At 40.6% G+C, this 15,244-nt stretch overlaps 1 protein-coding gene across 2 annotated transcripts in view; it reads left to right on the top strand.

The window, feature by feature from the left end:
- Positions 1-15,244, top strand: part of RNF130 (ring finger protein 130) — a 116,793-nt gene that overhangs the window by 93,664 nt on the left and 7,885 nt on the right. The window lies entirely within an intron of this gene.

The raw sequence follows: 15,244 nt of genomic DNA, 5'->3' as shown, positions 1-15,244 counted from the left end.
AATCCTTGCAACACCTGCTATTAACCCCATTTTACAGAGGAGGAAACAGGCATAAAGAAACCCAATAATTTGCCAAGGGTACAGAGCTAGTAAACAGCAGCAGCCGGACTCCAGTGCAGTCTGGCCCCGGGGTCTGTGTTCTAGCCCCATTCCGTTTTGCCTCTTCGCGAAGTGGACAGGCAGTCCATGGGCATGCTGACCCCTGGACCCATGTGTGCCAGGTATGGTGGTAGGAAAGGCTGAGAAGTGAGCTGGGGGTGGGTTTAGGATATGAGCGGGACTGGTGAGGTGTCCTAGGGCTGGATGGCGATGCTCCGTCACAGAACGGGGGGGGGGGGGGGGGCGGAGCCATGAGGAGGCTCATGGATTTCGGAAAGTGTGAATTAGGTGCAGACTGGCTCCTGACATTAAAATAATGGGATCACTAAAGAAAGGTAGAGGTGCTGGTTTAGAACATTGCAGCTTAGAAGCTGCTGCCTTAACAAGCCAACAGGCAAAAAAATAGATTAAAACGTTGGGTCAGTGACAGGCGAAGATTCTAGAAATTCACAGGTGAGGAGACCTCTGGGAAGAATTCACTCAGCATAGGAGAGCATCGGAACACAGAGCTGCTTCCGCCTTTGTGCCCACTCAGCGCTGCAGCTCAAAACAAGAAGTTTTAAGATCTTGTGGGGGAAGTTCTTTCTTTACTGAGGAGTCAAAAAAAAAGCAGGTAGAAATAACAAGAGCCAGGGCGGCAGCAGAACATGAGTCCAGCCCAAGGCTGAGAAGGCTGAAGGCTGGGGATAAAAAGACGCCCAGAACAGGTGTGCTGTGTTGGCAGCAACAGCCTGGCCAGTCTCTGATGAGGCTTTGAGACACTGACAAGAAATCTAGTAAATCTGTAAAAATTAGACAATTCTTTTACTCTTGTTTTCTTTAAAGGTTTTCATGAAAGTTCCTTTTGAGGAAATGTCAGTTGGTCTTACTTAACCAAGGGGAAAAGAGTTTTCTTTCCCTGGGTCAGAAAATTGAGGCCTCACTGCCCTCTGCCCCAGGGTGGCACCTCTTCCTGCTCAGGCTGCCTGGAAAGCTCAGGGTTGGGGTCAAGACAGAAGGGCCCCCCCACAAGAGGTGACCTGACCCCTCCCTGCTGGGGCCCTTTTCTCATGCATGACCCCACCGCACATCACACATGGCTAAGAGAAGAACGGCCTGGATACATGGACAGAAAAGAATCGTTCAAAACTCAGAGGCACAAATTATTTTATAATCTTTACACCCAGAAAAATGCGTTTCTATCACCTCGCTTTTGATCACATGCTTATAACTACAGGAGAGGGAGTCACATCTTAGGGATTTGAGGTTGTTTATAAAGACAAAAAACAAAATGTCCCAATTATGTTTGAAAAATACCTCAGATCACAGTGAAATGCTGACGAGAAGTACAGGGGACTGCAGCTTCTGTAGGAACATGAGTCATGTACTCCTCGTGTCCCTGTCATGACGGGTGGAGCCGCAGGCAGAATCACCCCCATTCCAAATATGCGCTCTCCGCCCTCCTCCCCTCCTCTGCTTGCGCTTACGGTGCGTGGGTATAAATGCTCCCTCACGCGGCTCTGGGCTTCCGGCTGGAATCCTCCTCGGCTGGGAGTATCAGGAACAGCCCAGAACAGAGAAGCGTGGTCAGAGCAGCAGCCCAGACGGTTTGGGTTCCTGTGGAGGCCCAGCTCCCCTAAGCCGTGGCAGAACAAGCTGAATTTCCGTGTCGCTCTGAGGGCTGCACCTGCGCAGCCAGCGGGACCGCCTGCTGCTTTGGATCCGCGTGCAGTCAGGCGACTGGGCTGTGAACCCCAGGTAGCCCCTCCTGACGGGCTCGGCCACTTAGCCTCTCCCAGCCTCAGTTTCTCACCCGTGGAATGAAAGCACAGTAAGAGCCACCTAGGGCTGTGACAGTTAGAAAGGCAATGTTTGTGCAAGTCCCTGGCATATCGTGTTGCCCAGGAATGTTTCTTCCTCGCGTGAAAGATGAACTGATCCATAAAACAGGCTCCATGAGAAGCCTGCCTAGTGTTGAGGTTGGAAAAGCCTCACTCAGGCGTCCTCCAGCCCAGGAAAAGGCCCCACACTGCTCAGGTTTTCTGACCACTCTTCTGTTTGAAGTTTGGGTCCATTGGGCTCCACTGCCTCCACCCCATGGTCACCCAGCACACACTCGTCTTCATGGAGGAACAAGCAAGCACTCGTGCGGCCCTTTGAAAGGATTCTGGGAAAGGCTGTCACACCTCCAGTGATGATTCCTGTTTTACATGAGGAAAGCTTTCTGTGACAGTTCTGCTCATTTATCACTTTTCAGCAGGTACAGCCACCGCTAAGCCTAAGACACCGCATTAAAACAAAGCTCTGCCACTTGGAAGCAAATATACCCACCCGATCTGGAAATGGGGTGGCAGTTTGGCTAGAAATGAGACAGAGAAAATAGGAAAAAGGAGTCTGGGGCGGCAGCAGCCCCACTGACAGCCAGGCAATATCCCCCCAGAGCCTCACTCCAGGATAAAAAGACCTGAACTTTGTCTAATTTCTTTAAGACAACACAAGATGGAGACTTGTAGATTCCATTGTCACATGAATTATAAATAAGGTTTCCATAGTGAAAGTCATTCTTAAAATTTACCAGCTCGGGCAGGTTTTTGGTTGGTTCTGTTATAGTACTGAATGCTGAAACCTTGTCTGTCTTCACCTGTGGATATTTTTTAACTTTCTTGAAAAGAAAGAGGAACCGTGCCAATATTGTATTTTTTAAATCAAAGTTGTTCCCGGGACCTTTGTAAAGTCCTTGGGAAGTTTTTGAGTTTAATTGCATTTTGATGGCCTTAGAAAAAGTACCGCTTCTCATGTGCTGTCGCCATTTCTTATGCATCATGGGAAACAAACAGGTCAGTAGTGTTGCAACTGGGGAGCTTAAATCATTGTTAAACATCTTTTGGAGTTTGATTGTAACTATAATTTAAGGTACTTATGTATTAAGACTATAAAAGTGAAAGATAACTTAGCTTTAGATTCAGTTTTACCCAGATTCTACTTATACCTTTGTGATTTTGAGTAAGTGATTTCATCTCTCTGAGCCTCAGTGCTCCTCCCTAGGAAATAAGAATAACATATCCATCTTGTGGGGTTGTTGTGAGATTATATATACATATTGAGTTTTCCCCCTTTATCCCCTACTTCTTGTACTTAGAAGTAATTTTAAATTATTTTTATGGATAATATATGTTCATGGTAGAAACCAAAGGTCACAATAGTACAAAAGGCTGTAAGGTGAGAAGTCCATCTCCCTCCCACCCTGCCCCAGTCCCCCACCTCCCCCTGCCATCTCTGTGGCCTGTATGTGTACTTCCAGAGAGGTTGTATGCATAGAGAAGCATGTTATTTCGCTCACACCTTTATAAGACAAGGATTAGTATAATATATGCACTATCCTTCCTCAACAAAATCTCTTCTACACATAGCTTTAAGACAAATTATCTACTGGTCACTGGTCTGATAATTGTTCTTTAGCTCAAAGGAAATAAAAAAGCTGTTTCTTTCTGCCAAACAAAAGAATCCCTCCCTGCCTTATATCCACAGACGAGAGATACAGCTGACAGTTACAGATGACAAATTAACATAGGGTGTTTTAAGAATTAAATGTTACATCCCCAGAAAAAACTGTACACCTTTGAAGCCCAGAAATCTCGGAAAAGGGCTTCACAAATGCCGTCACAGATGCTCTAATGGTTACATCTGTAAGCAGGAAGGATCTATGGTTTTTTTAATGTTTCCTATCTTCATCTTAAACTGACAAGTTTCTCCTAAACGGCTCTCCTCTACGGAACTCTGTTCCCATTTGGCATCTGCACCAATATTTCCCTTAACTGTCTAAAATTCCTTCTTACAAAAGCTCGCAATTTCAAGGCATAGACAGATTTCCATTTGTTCTTTGCTGGAACTGAATCAGAAAACAAGTACTTAAAATTTGAGACCAAGAATATAAGAAACAATGGATTATCCAAAAAAGAATATGTGGATCATAATATTCTTCTAATCCCAATATTTGGAGATTATTCCACATCAGTGCATACAGATCTGTCTGCCTCAATCTCTTTAATATGAACAAATGCATCGTATTGCATATTAAATCAGTTCTCAATTGATGGACAATTCAGTTATTTAAAATCTTCATAATTTTTATGAATGCCATATAAGTACTAAAACTAATGATAAACAAATAACAAGCAGCAGTTAATTCCTGGCTTTTTTTTATTTTTCTTTTTTAAATATTTTTGCCTCTTATCAAGTTATTTATTATTTATTTACAATTATAGTTAACATTACAGCGTTAGTTTGTATTATTTCTGGTGTACAGCATAGTGGTTAGACATTTATATAATTTACAAAGTGATCCCCCTCGATTAGTCTAGTACCCACCTGGCACTATACGTAATTATTACAGTACTAGCTATATTCTCTATGCTATACTTTATATCCCTTGACTATTTTGTAACAAACAATTTTTACTTCTTTTTTTTATTAGTTTCAGGTGTACAAAACATTTATACGCCTCACAAAGTGATAACCCCCTGCTCCCAATCTGCTACCCCTCTGACATCATATATAGCTGTTACAATTCCACTGACTCTATTCCCTATGCTGTGCTCCACATTCTGTGGAGTACAAATTATAGTTGACATTCATTATTACTCAGCTTCAACTTCAGGTGTACACTGCAGTGGTCTGGCATCTACACCGTCCACGAACTGGTCTCAGACACACTACAAAATCTTTACAGCATTGTTGATTATATTCTCCAAACTGTCTTTCGTATCCCCGTGGCAATCTTGTGGTTACCAATTTGTGCTTTCTAATCCCCTCACCTTCTCCCTCATCCTCACCTTCTCCCTCATCCTTACCTTCTCCCTCATCCTCACCTCCTCCCATCTAGCAACTCTCAGTTTTTTCTCTATATCTCTGAGACTGTTTCTGATTAATTTGTTCATTTATTCTTATTTCTTATTTCACTTAGCATAATGTTTTCTAGTCCATTCATATCATTGCAATTGGTAAGATTTCATTCTTTATGGCTGAGTAATACTCCATTGTATAAATGTACCATGATTTCTTAATCCAGTCATCTACCCATGGGCATTTCGATTGTTTCCATGTCTTGGTTATTGTGTAATTCCTGGCTTCTTGATTGTTTCTTAGTGCGAAAGCCCTCTTTATTTTATGCTGAGATAATTCCAAGTTAAAACTGTTTGGGGGCCGGCCCGGTGGCTCAGGCGGTTAGAGCTCCATGCTCCTAACTCCGAAGGCTGCTGGTTCGATTCCCACATGGGCCAGTGGGCTCTCAACCACAAGGTTGCCAGTTCGATTACTCGAGTCCCGCAAGGGATGGTGGGCAGCGCCCCCTGCAACTAAAATTGAACACGGCACCTTGAGCTGAGCTGCCGCTGAGCTCCTGGCTCAGTTGGTTGGAGTGCGTTCTCTCAACCACAAGGTTGCCAGTTCGACTCCCGCAAGGGATGGTGGGCTGTGCCCCCTGCAACTAGAAACGGTAACTGGACCTGGAGCTGAGCTGCGCCCTCCACAACTAAGACTGAAAGGACAACAACTTGAAGCTGAATGGCACCCTGCACAACTAAGATTGAAAGGACAACAACTTGACTTGGAAAAAAGGCCTGGAAGTACACACTATTTCTCAATAAAGTCCTGTTCCCCTTCCCCAATAAAAAAATCTTTAAAAAAAATAAAAAACTGTTTAGACAAAAGTCAGTGATCTGTAATTGGGATAGTATACATCCCAATCAACTCGATTTTATGGAGTATTTATGGGCACAGTGTGAGGAGACTGAAACAGTGTATGTGAGTAGTACCCATGAGTCTAACTGGGGAAGAAAGATATAAAACAGCAAATAGGACAACATGCATATCAGATACCTATGTTTTGCAGAGAATTGTAAAATCTTCTCTTTATTTTTTTAATTGCATTCATCAATTTCAGGATTCTAAAGTCTAGAAGGGACTTGAACCACTCTAAGGGAAGTCTCAGCCATTGATAATAAGTTGATTAGTTTTCTGCTTCTGGTAATGTCATACTAGCTTGTTTCAGTCCATTCGTCATACCAAGCACAATCAGAAAATGGAAAAAGCATTTTAAAAAACATTTTATTTTAAGACATTGAAGAGCTGTCAAGTGGTGAGGAATTTAGTTGCCAAGAGCCCAGAGAAAAGGAAAGTTCAACACTGGGCATTTGTGGCATTTGCTAATTCATAAACAATAGCTAAGAAGTGGCCAAAATGTGGCTGAAAGACTGTGAGATGAGGACAGCTCAGGCAGTCTTACTGTGCTTATGAGACCAAACTTGGAGTTCCGGACCCACCAAGGGGGACTAGCCCTGGAAAACACCCTAGGCTTTCCATTGGGATTCCCAAAGGTCTGCACCCTGCAACTAGAAGATGAAGCTCAATTTGACTAGCCATCTCAAAGACTGAAGCCCAATTCTGCATCTACTTAATTTCTAATTAAAGTGATATGCCCATACTGTAAAAGTGATGTGTCCCTTCCCAAGGCAATAGGAAACTGTCTAGAGGACGATACCACCATCAGCAGCCTCGGATTATCTCTATATTTTTCATATATAATATCTAGCAGTCCATAAAAAATACCAGACATACCATTATATATACAATGGAATATTACTCAGCAATAAAAAAATGTAACCTTGCCATTTATGACAGCATGGGTAGACCTAGGGAGAATCATGCTAAGGGAAATAAGTAAGACCGAGACAAATAGCACATGACCTCACTTATATGTGGAATTCTAAAAAACAAACAAACAAACAAGTGAACAAACAAAACAAACAGACTCATAAATACAGAGAAAAAAGTGGTGGTTGTCAGAGGGGAGGGGAGTGAAGTGAGGGGTGAAAAGGGTGATGGGGATTAAGGAGTACAAACTTCCAGTTATAAAATAAATAATCAAAGAGATATAATGTACAGGATAGGGAACATAGCTAATAATATCATAATAACTTTGGTGACAGATGATTAACAGACTTATAATGGTAATCACATCATAAACTATATAAATGTAGAATCACTATGTTGTACAGCTGAAAGTAATATAATATTATATGTCAACTATACTTTAATGAAGAAAGAATAATAAAAAGAAAAAAGAAATAAGCATACCAAAAGACCAAATAACCAAAAAAGAAGAAAACCAAAGAATAGAAATAGATCTACAAGAAACACAAATATTGGAAATAGTAGACACAGACTTTAAAATAACTTTTAGCAAGTTTAGGAAACCAATGAAAAGATGGATAACTGCAACAACTAAATGGAAACAACAAAGAATGAATGTGAAGACTGAAAAACATAATAAATGAAAGTAGTAACTCAATAGAAGGTTTAACACCAACTTAAATGTTGCTGAAGAAAGAACTTGTGAACTGGAATACAGGAGAAATCCAACCTGAAGTGGGAGAGAGGAAGGGAGCGAGGGAAAAAGGGAGGGAGGGAGAGAGAGAGAGAATAAGACAGAAAAGGCTATAAGAGAGTTTATACCATGATGAAAAATAATCTAAAATACATGTAATTTAAGTCATAAAAGGAAAGGAGATAGATTGAGGCAAAGCAATACAAGGTCTGACAATAAAGTTCACATACTTGTTGCAATGATGTTGCTAACCTTTTTTGATATCAGAGGGATTATTCATTATGAATTTGTACCAACTGGACACAGTTAACCAAGCTTACTATTTGGAAGTGCTGAAAAGGCTGCATGAAAAAGTTAGACGACCTGAACTTTTGGCCAACAATTCATGGATCTTGCATCACGACAATGCACCAGCTCACACGGCACTGTCTGTGAGGGAGTTTTTAGCCAGGAAACAAATAACTGTATTGGAACACCCTCCCTACTCACCTGATCTGGCCCCCAGTGACTTCTTTCTTTACCCAAAGATAAAGGAAATATTAAAAGGAAGACATTTTGATGACATTCAGGACATCAAGGGTAATATGACGACAGCTCTGATGGCCATTCCAGAAAAAAAGAGTTCCAAAATTGCTTTGAAGGATAGCTTCCCAAGGGGAATACTTTGAAGGTGACTGTAGTGATATTCAGCAATGAGGTGTGTAACACATTTTCTAGGATGAGTTCACAAACTTAGTTGTCCATCCTCGTATTTGAAGAGATAATGGCTGAGAATTTTCCAAAATTGACAAAAGACATCAAATCAGATTGAAGAAAACCACCCCAAGCTACATTGTAATAAAACTAAAAAAAAAAGAAAAAGAAAAACTTAAAAACACACAAAAAAGATAACTTTTAATTGAGAAGAAATTCATATAACATGAAATTAACCATTTTAATAATTGCACTTAGTATATTCACAATGTTGTGTAATCACCATCTCTATTTAGTTCTAAAAATTTTCATCACGGCAAAAGGAGACCCCCTACCAATTAAGTAAATTTGCTTATTCCACTCTCCCCTCCACCCCCACCCCCCCTCCCGCCCCTGGTAACTACCTATCTGTGTTCTGACTCTGTGGCTATACCTATTCTGGATAGTTCAAATAAATGGAATCATACAGAATGTGATCTTTGTGTCTAGCTTCTTTCATTAGCATGTTTTCAATTATCGCCCACATTGTAGCACGCATGTATCAGTACTTCATGCCCTTTTATATATATAATAGTTTGTTCATCCATTCATCCTTTGATACACTGATGGACATTTTGGTTGCTTCTACCTTTGTGCCATTGTGAATAATACTGCTATGAATTGGTGTACATATCAAAACTTGTGTGATGCAGCTAAAACCATGATAGAGGAAAATCTGTGGCCTTCAATGCATATATTAGAACAGAAGAAAGGCTAGAAATCGGTGTTCTAAGCATTTCTCTCAAATAAAGAACATCAAATTAAATTAAATGAAGGAAATAATAAAGATCATAAATTAATTCAGTGGAAAACAAATACCTATAGAAAAAAATCAAGCACAAAGTTATGTCTTTGAAAAGACTAATAAAATTAACAAACCTCTACTGATCAAGAAAAAAGACCCAAATGACCAATATCCAGAATGGAAAAGGGAGCATCATTACAGAGCCTACACACATTAAAAGTAATAAAGTTCATAAAAACTGAAAGTTGAATGGTGATTGTCAGGATTAGGGAGAGGGGAAAAGGGAAGTTGTTGTTTAATTGGATTAGAGTTTCAGATTTGCAAGATGAAAAAGTTCTGTTCCACAGCAGATCTGTTTCAGAATGTGAACAAATTTAACACTACTGAACTGTACATATAAAAATTAAGATGGCAAATTTCATGTTATGTGTTTTTTATTACAATTTTAAAAATTAATAATAAAAGAGTATTATGACCACATGATGCTAATAAATTCTGAAATTTAAATGAAGTGGACAAATTCTTTGAAAAATACAAGGTACCAGAATTTACACCAAAAAAACAGGACATCTGAATTCTACTACATCTAGGCAATAAATTAAATCCATAGTTTAAAATCCTCCCTCAAAAAAAAACAAAAAAACAAAAACTCTAGGCCTAGATGGTTTTGCTGTTAAATTATTTAACATTAAGGAAGAAATAGCACCAGTCTTACACAAATTTATCCAGAAAATAGAAAAAGAAAAAAATCTAATATCCTTCAACAAGACCAACATAGCATTAATAACAAATCATGACAAAGACATTACAAGAAAGAAAAATTACAGATTAATTTATTTTATGAATATAGATGTAAATTTCTAAATAAAATATTAGCTAAATGAATATGACAATATGTAAATATGAAAAATTTACAACTAAGTTAGATTTATTCAAAAAGTGAAGGTTGAAAATCAGTGTGATTCAACATAACAGAATAAAGGTGGAAAGTCATGTTTTTATCTTAATAGATACAGGAAAAATATTTGCTAAATTAACACCCATTTCTTGTTTTAAAACGAAAATAACTTTTAGCAAACTAGGAAAAAAAGAGCACTTCCTTATCAAATAATGGGTATTTTCAAAACTACAGCAAACATCATACTTAAGTAATGGTGAATTATTAAAAACTTATCCCATGGGCTGGCCCATTGGCTCAGGTGGTTGGAGCACCATGCTCCTAAAGCTGAGGTCGCCGGTTCAATTCCCATATGGGCCAGTGAGCTGCGCCCTCTACAGCTAAGATTGTGAACAATGACTCTCCTTGGAGGTGGGCTGCGGTGAGCAGCCATAGGTGGGCGTGGGCTGCTGTGTGCTGCTGTGGCTGCTGCCGTAGGCTACCATGTGCTGCCATGAGTGGCCGGCAGCTGGCGAGAGCTGCCATGAGCTGCTGTGAGCGGCCGGCCGATGACTGGCGACCGACTGCCTCAGCTGGGGGGAGCGCAAGGCTCATAATACCATCATGGGCCAGGGAGCTGTGTCCTACACACCTAGACTGAGAAACAACGGCTTGAACCGGAGTGGGGGAGGGGGAGGCAGAAGAAGGGGGGAAAAAGGCATCCAAATTGGAAAAGAAGTAAAACTTTCACTAAAAACAAAAAAGAAGAAGAAGAAGAAGAAGAAAGAAACCCTTACCCCTAAAATTGGAAATCAGGATGCCTGGTTTTACTATCACTTTATCACTTTACTTTCGATCTGAAGTGGGTCTCTTGTAGGCAGCATATATATGGGTCTTGTTTTCTTATCCATTCAGCCACCCTATGTCTTTTGATTGGAGCATTTACATTTGAAGTAATTATTGATAGGTATGTAATTATTACCATTTCATTATTCTTATTTTTTATCTTCTTTCCCCCACCTCTTCCTCCTCCTCTTCCTCCTTCTTCTTGTCCCTTTAATATTTTTTGTAATACTGGTTTGGTGGTCATGAACTCCCTTAGCTTTTTCTTGTCTGGGAAGCTCTCTACCTGTCCTTTGATTCTAAATGATTGTTTTGCTAGGTAGAGTAATCATGGTTGTAGGTCCTTGCTTTTATCACTTTGAATATTTCGTACAGTCCCTTCTGGCCTGCAAAGCTTCTGTTGAGAAATCAGCTGACAGTCTTATGGGAGCTCCCTTGTAGGTAACTAACTGCTTTTGCTGCATTTAAGATTCTCTCTTTGTAGGAAACAACTTCTTTTTAGGGAATATCCACCTTGTAAGGTTGATATAATGAGACTTTATATGATAAATTACCTACTACATGGTAGATTCTTAATTTAAAAAAAAGATTCTCTCTTTGTGTTTAAACTTTGGCATTTTAATTATGATGGGTCTTGGTGTAGGCCTCTTTGGGTTCATCTTGTTTGGGACTCTGTGCTTCTTGGGTTTGTATATCTATTTATGTTGCCAGGTTAGGGAAGTTTTCAGTCATTTCTTCGAATAGGTTTTCAATTCCTGCTCTCTCCCTTCTCCTTCTAGTACCTCTATGATGCAAATGTCAGTATACTTGATGTTATCCCAGAAGCCCCTTAAACTATCCTCATTTTCTTTATTTGTTTTTATTTCTGCTGTTCTGATTGGGTGTTTTCCACTACATTGTCTTCCAAATTGCTGTTTCAGTCTTCTACTTCATCTAATATACTGTTGATTCCCTCTAATGTATTCTTCATTTCACTCGTTGTATTCTTCATTTATGAGGTGTGATCAAAAATTACAGTGAGTGTTTAAATTTTAAAAATTTATTACAGTAAAAGACACATTGCCATTAATCGCCTTCAAAATACTCCCCCTCATTTTGAACACACTTTTCCCATCATTCTTGCCACTTTCTAAAGAAGTTCTGGAAGTCCGCTTTTGTGAGTGTCTTTACTTGCACTGTGGTGGCTGCCTTGATGTCCTGAATTGATTCAAAATGTTTTCCTTTCAGGCTCATTTTGACTTTGGGAAAGAGCCAGAAGTCACACAGTACTAGATGCAGTGGGTAAGATGGATGAGGACACACTGCAATGTTTTTATTTGACAGAAATTGCCATACCAGAAGTGATGTGTGACACAGAGCATTGTCATGATGGAGGATAAAGTAAAGACACTCACAAAATAGGACTTCTAGAACTGTTTCAGAAAGTGGAAAGAACGATGGGATAAGTGTGTTCAAAGTGAGGGGGAGTGTTTTGAGGGGGATTAATGGCAATGTGTCTTTTACTGTAATAATTTTTTTTAATTTAAACATTCACTATATTTTTTTATCACACCTTGTATGACTAGTTCTTTTTTTATGGTTTCTAGCTCTTTGTGTAGGTTCCCACTAAGTTCATTTATTCTTCCTTTAAGTTCCTTGAGCATCCTTATAACCAGTGTTTTGAACTCTGCATCTGGTAGATTGCTTGTATCCATTTTATTTAGTTCTTTTTCTGGAATTTTTTTCTGTTCTTTCATTTGAAACATGTTTCTCTATCTCAGCATTCTAGCTGACTTTCTGTGTGTGTGTGTTTTTGTTGTTGTTGTTTTTAATGTATTAGGTAGGGCTGCTATGTCTCTCCGTCTTGGTAGAGTGGCCTTATATAGTAGGTGTCCTGTGGAGCCCAATAACACAGTCTCCCTGGTCACCTGAGCCAGGTACTCCAGGTGTGTCACTTGTGTGGGTTTTGTGTGCCCCCCTGTTGTAGTTGAGTCTTGATTGCTGTTGACATGTCAGTGGGAGGGATTGATGCTCAGAATGATTGGCTGTGAGGACTGGCTGTGTCTACAGTTGAGGAGCTATTGTGTAAGGGCTGACGCCATGGAGCAGGATTCACTTTAGTGGGGTCTGGTGCCTGCCCAGTCTGCCCTTTGGGTGTGTTGCTTATGGTGCTAATTGGGTGGTGCCCTGGTATGGTCTGAAGCTGGCCACTGGGTATGTTGTATCTGGGGCCTCTTGAGGGGCTCTGGTGGAGACCAAGGTCAGCCTCTGTTTTTGCCTGGCCCAGGGCCACCTGGTATGAGCTACAAAGTGATCTACAACTGGTTGTCGTTTGTGCTGGGCTTGGAGGCAACTGGGAGAGGCTAAGCTGCAAACCAAGGCCAGCTGCCACTAGTGCTGGGCTTGAGGCCACTTAGCAAGAGGTGCAGGACATGCCACGGTCAGATGCCACTTGTTTGGGGTTTGTGACCCTTTGAGAGATTTTAGGAAAGTTCACAGCCTGAACCAAGACAGGCTGTTTGTATGGGAAAGCTACTGTAAGTGGCTTGGATAGACCTGCAAGTTGGATGGGGTAGAGTCTCAGGGCATCACCATGGTGGGGCGAATGGTGTTTGCCAGGTTGATGGAGACCCAGATGTGATGGCTGCCTGAGTCTGTGCACTGGGAGGGTGGAGAGCTCAATAAAGGAACAATGTCTTCTGCCAGCACTTCTGTCTGGGAGAAAGCTGCCCCTCCAGCCCTTGCTTTGAAGCCAGACACTTCAGTTCCTTCCTGTATGTCCCTGGCACCTTTCAAGCTGCTAACCCAGTGCTGGAGCTCAGGGCGAGTGAGTCTGTCAGTGGGTAAGTCCATGTGCAGGTCCTTTAAGAGTAACGCCTGGAACTGCAACCACCCTAGTCTCACTCAGCTACTATCTCCTCTGGTTTTCACAGCCAGAAGTTATGCGGACTTCTCTTCCTGGCACTAGAACCCTAGGCTGGGGAGCCTGGTGTGGAACTGGGACCCCTTGCTCCTCAGGAGGACCTCTGCAATCAGATACTCCTCTTGATTTTTAACCACCACAAATGGGTATGGGGCCAACCTGTTCTATGTCTCAGCCCCTCCTACCAGTCTTGAGGTGGCTTCTTCTGTATGTCCTTAGTTGTAGGACTTCTGTTCAGCTAGACTTCAGGTGATTCTCAATGATGTCTGTCTTGTAGTTTAATTGTAATTTTGATGTGGTCAAGAGAGGAGGTGAGTACAGCATTTACCCACTCTGCCTTCTTGACCAGATGTCTTCTAGCAAAGATGTTTTTTATTCTGACACAAAAAGCACCCACTATAGAAGGAAAAATCAATAAATTGAATTTTATCAAAATTTAAAACTTTTGCTCTTCAACGGGCATTGTTTGAAAATAAAAAGGCAGGCCACAAAGTGGGAGAAAATATTTGCAAAATATGTATGTCTGACAAAGGACTTGTTTCTAGAATGTGTGTGTGTGTGTGTGTGTGTGTGTGTGTGTATAATCATTAATAGGAAGACAACTCAGTTTTTTAGGCAAAAGATTTGAAGAAAATGCTTTACAAAAATACACAATTAATTAATAGGCACATGAAAAGATGCCAAATATCAGGAAAATGCAAATTAAAACCACAATAAGATACTACTGTACTCCTACTATAGCTAAAATATAAAAGACTGACCGTCTGAGTGTTGGTGAGGAGGCTGAGGAACTAGAACTCTCAAACACTGCTGGTTCAATGGTTCAACAATTTTAGAAAAGTCAGCATACACCTACGCAGTTTTCCACTCCTAGGTATCCACTCGAAAGAAGGGGAAGCACAGTCCACACTGAAACTTGTACACACATATTCACAGCAGCTTTATTTGTAAGAGCCAATAAATTACTATATGAGTCCACTTACATAGAATTCTAGAAAGATGCAAACTGACCTGCATTTACCTGGGCGTGGGAGTAGGGTGGGAAGAAGGGGGAGAATTGCAAGAGTCACCAGGGAACTTGGGAGCTGATGGAGCTGTTCACGGTCTTGATTCTGGAGATGGTTTCAGGGTGTGTATGTCGGTCAAAACTCATCAAATGATACACTTTAAATACGTGCATTTCGTTGTATGTCAACTATACCTCAATAAAACTCTAAAAACCAAAACACAGTCATTCAGAAAAGGAAATGCAAGCATGGCTTAGCTCTGAAGAGCATCAATAATGTAAACACTGAATTTTCTTATCAAAATATAATTATATTGGGGCAATGGAAAATGGGTGGATATGGTAGAGAGGAAAATGGGGGTGGGAGGAAGTCCTCATCTTCCATAGTGGGAATTCAATAGATAAAGTTTAAGATTGAAAAAAAGAGGAAAGATCAGCACAGGCATATTATTTAGAGACATGGAGGTAAATATGCCACTAATCACCTCAAAGCAGCTGTCTCGGAGAAAGGGGACCTCAGATTTCTGATCTTAACACATGTGGGATTAACTGTCTCAAGAAAATATTTGCAAAATATATATGTCTGACAAAGGACTTGTTTCTAGAATGTGTGTGTGTGTGTGTGTGTGTGTGTGTGTGTGTAATCATTAATAGGAAGACAACTCAGTTTTTTAGGC

The sequence above is a fragment of the Rhinolophus sinicus genome, linkage group LG10 (assembly GCF_036562045.2).
Source record: "Rhinolophus sinicus isolate RSC01 linkage group LG10, ASM3656204v1, whole genome shotgun sequence".
NCBI lineage: Eukaryota > Metazoa > Chordata > Mammalia > Chiroptera > Rhinolophidae > Rhinolophus > Rhinolophus sinicus.
The sequence above is the reverse complement of the archived record's forward strand: the minus strand, read 5'-3'. Positions and strand labels throughout refer to the sequence as shown.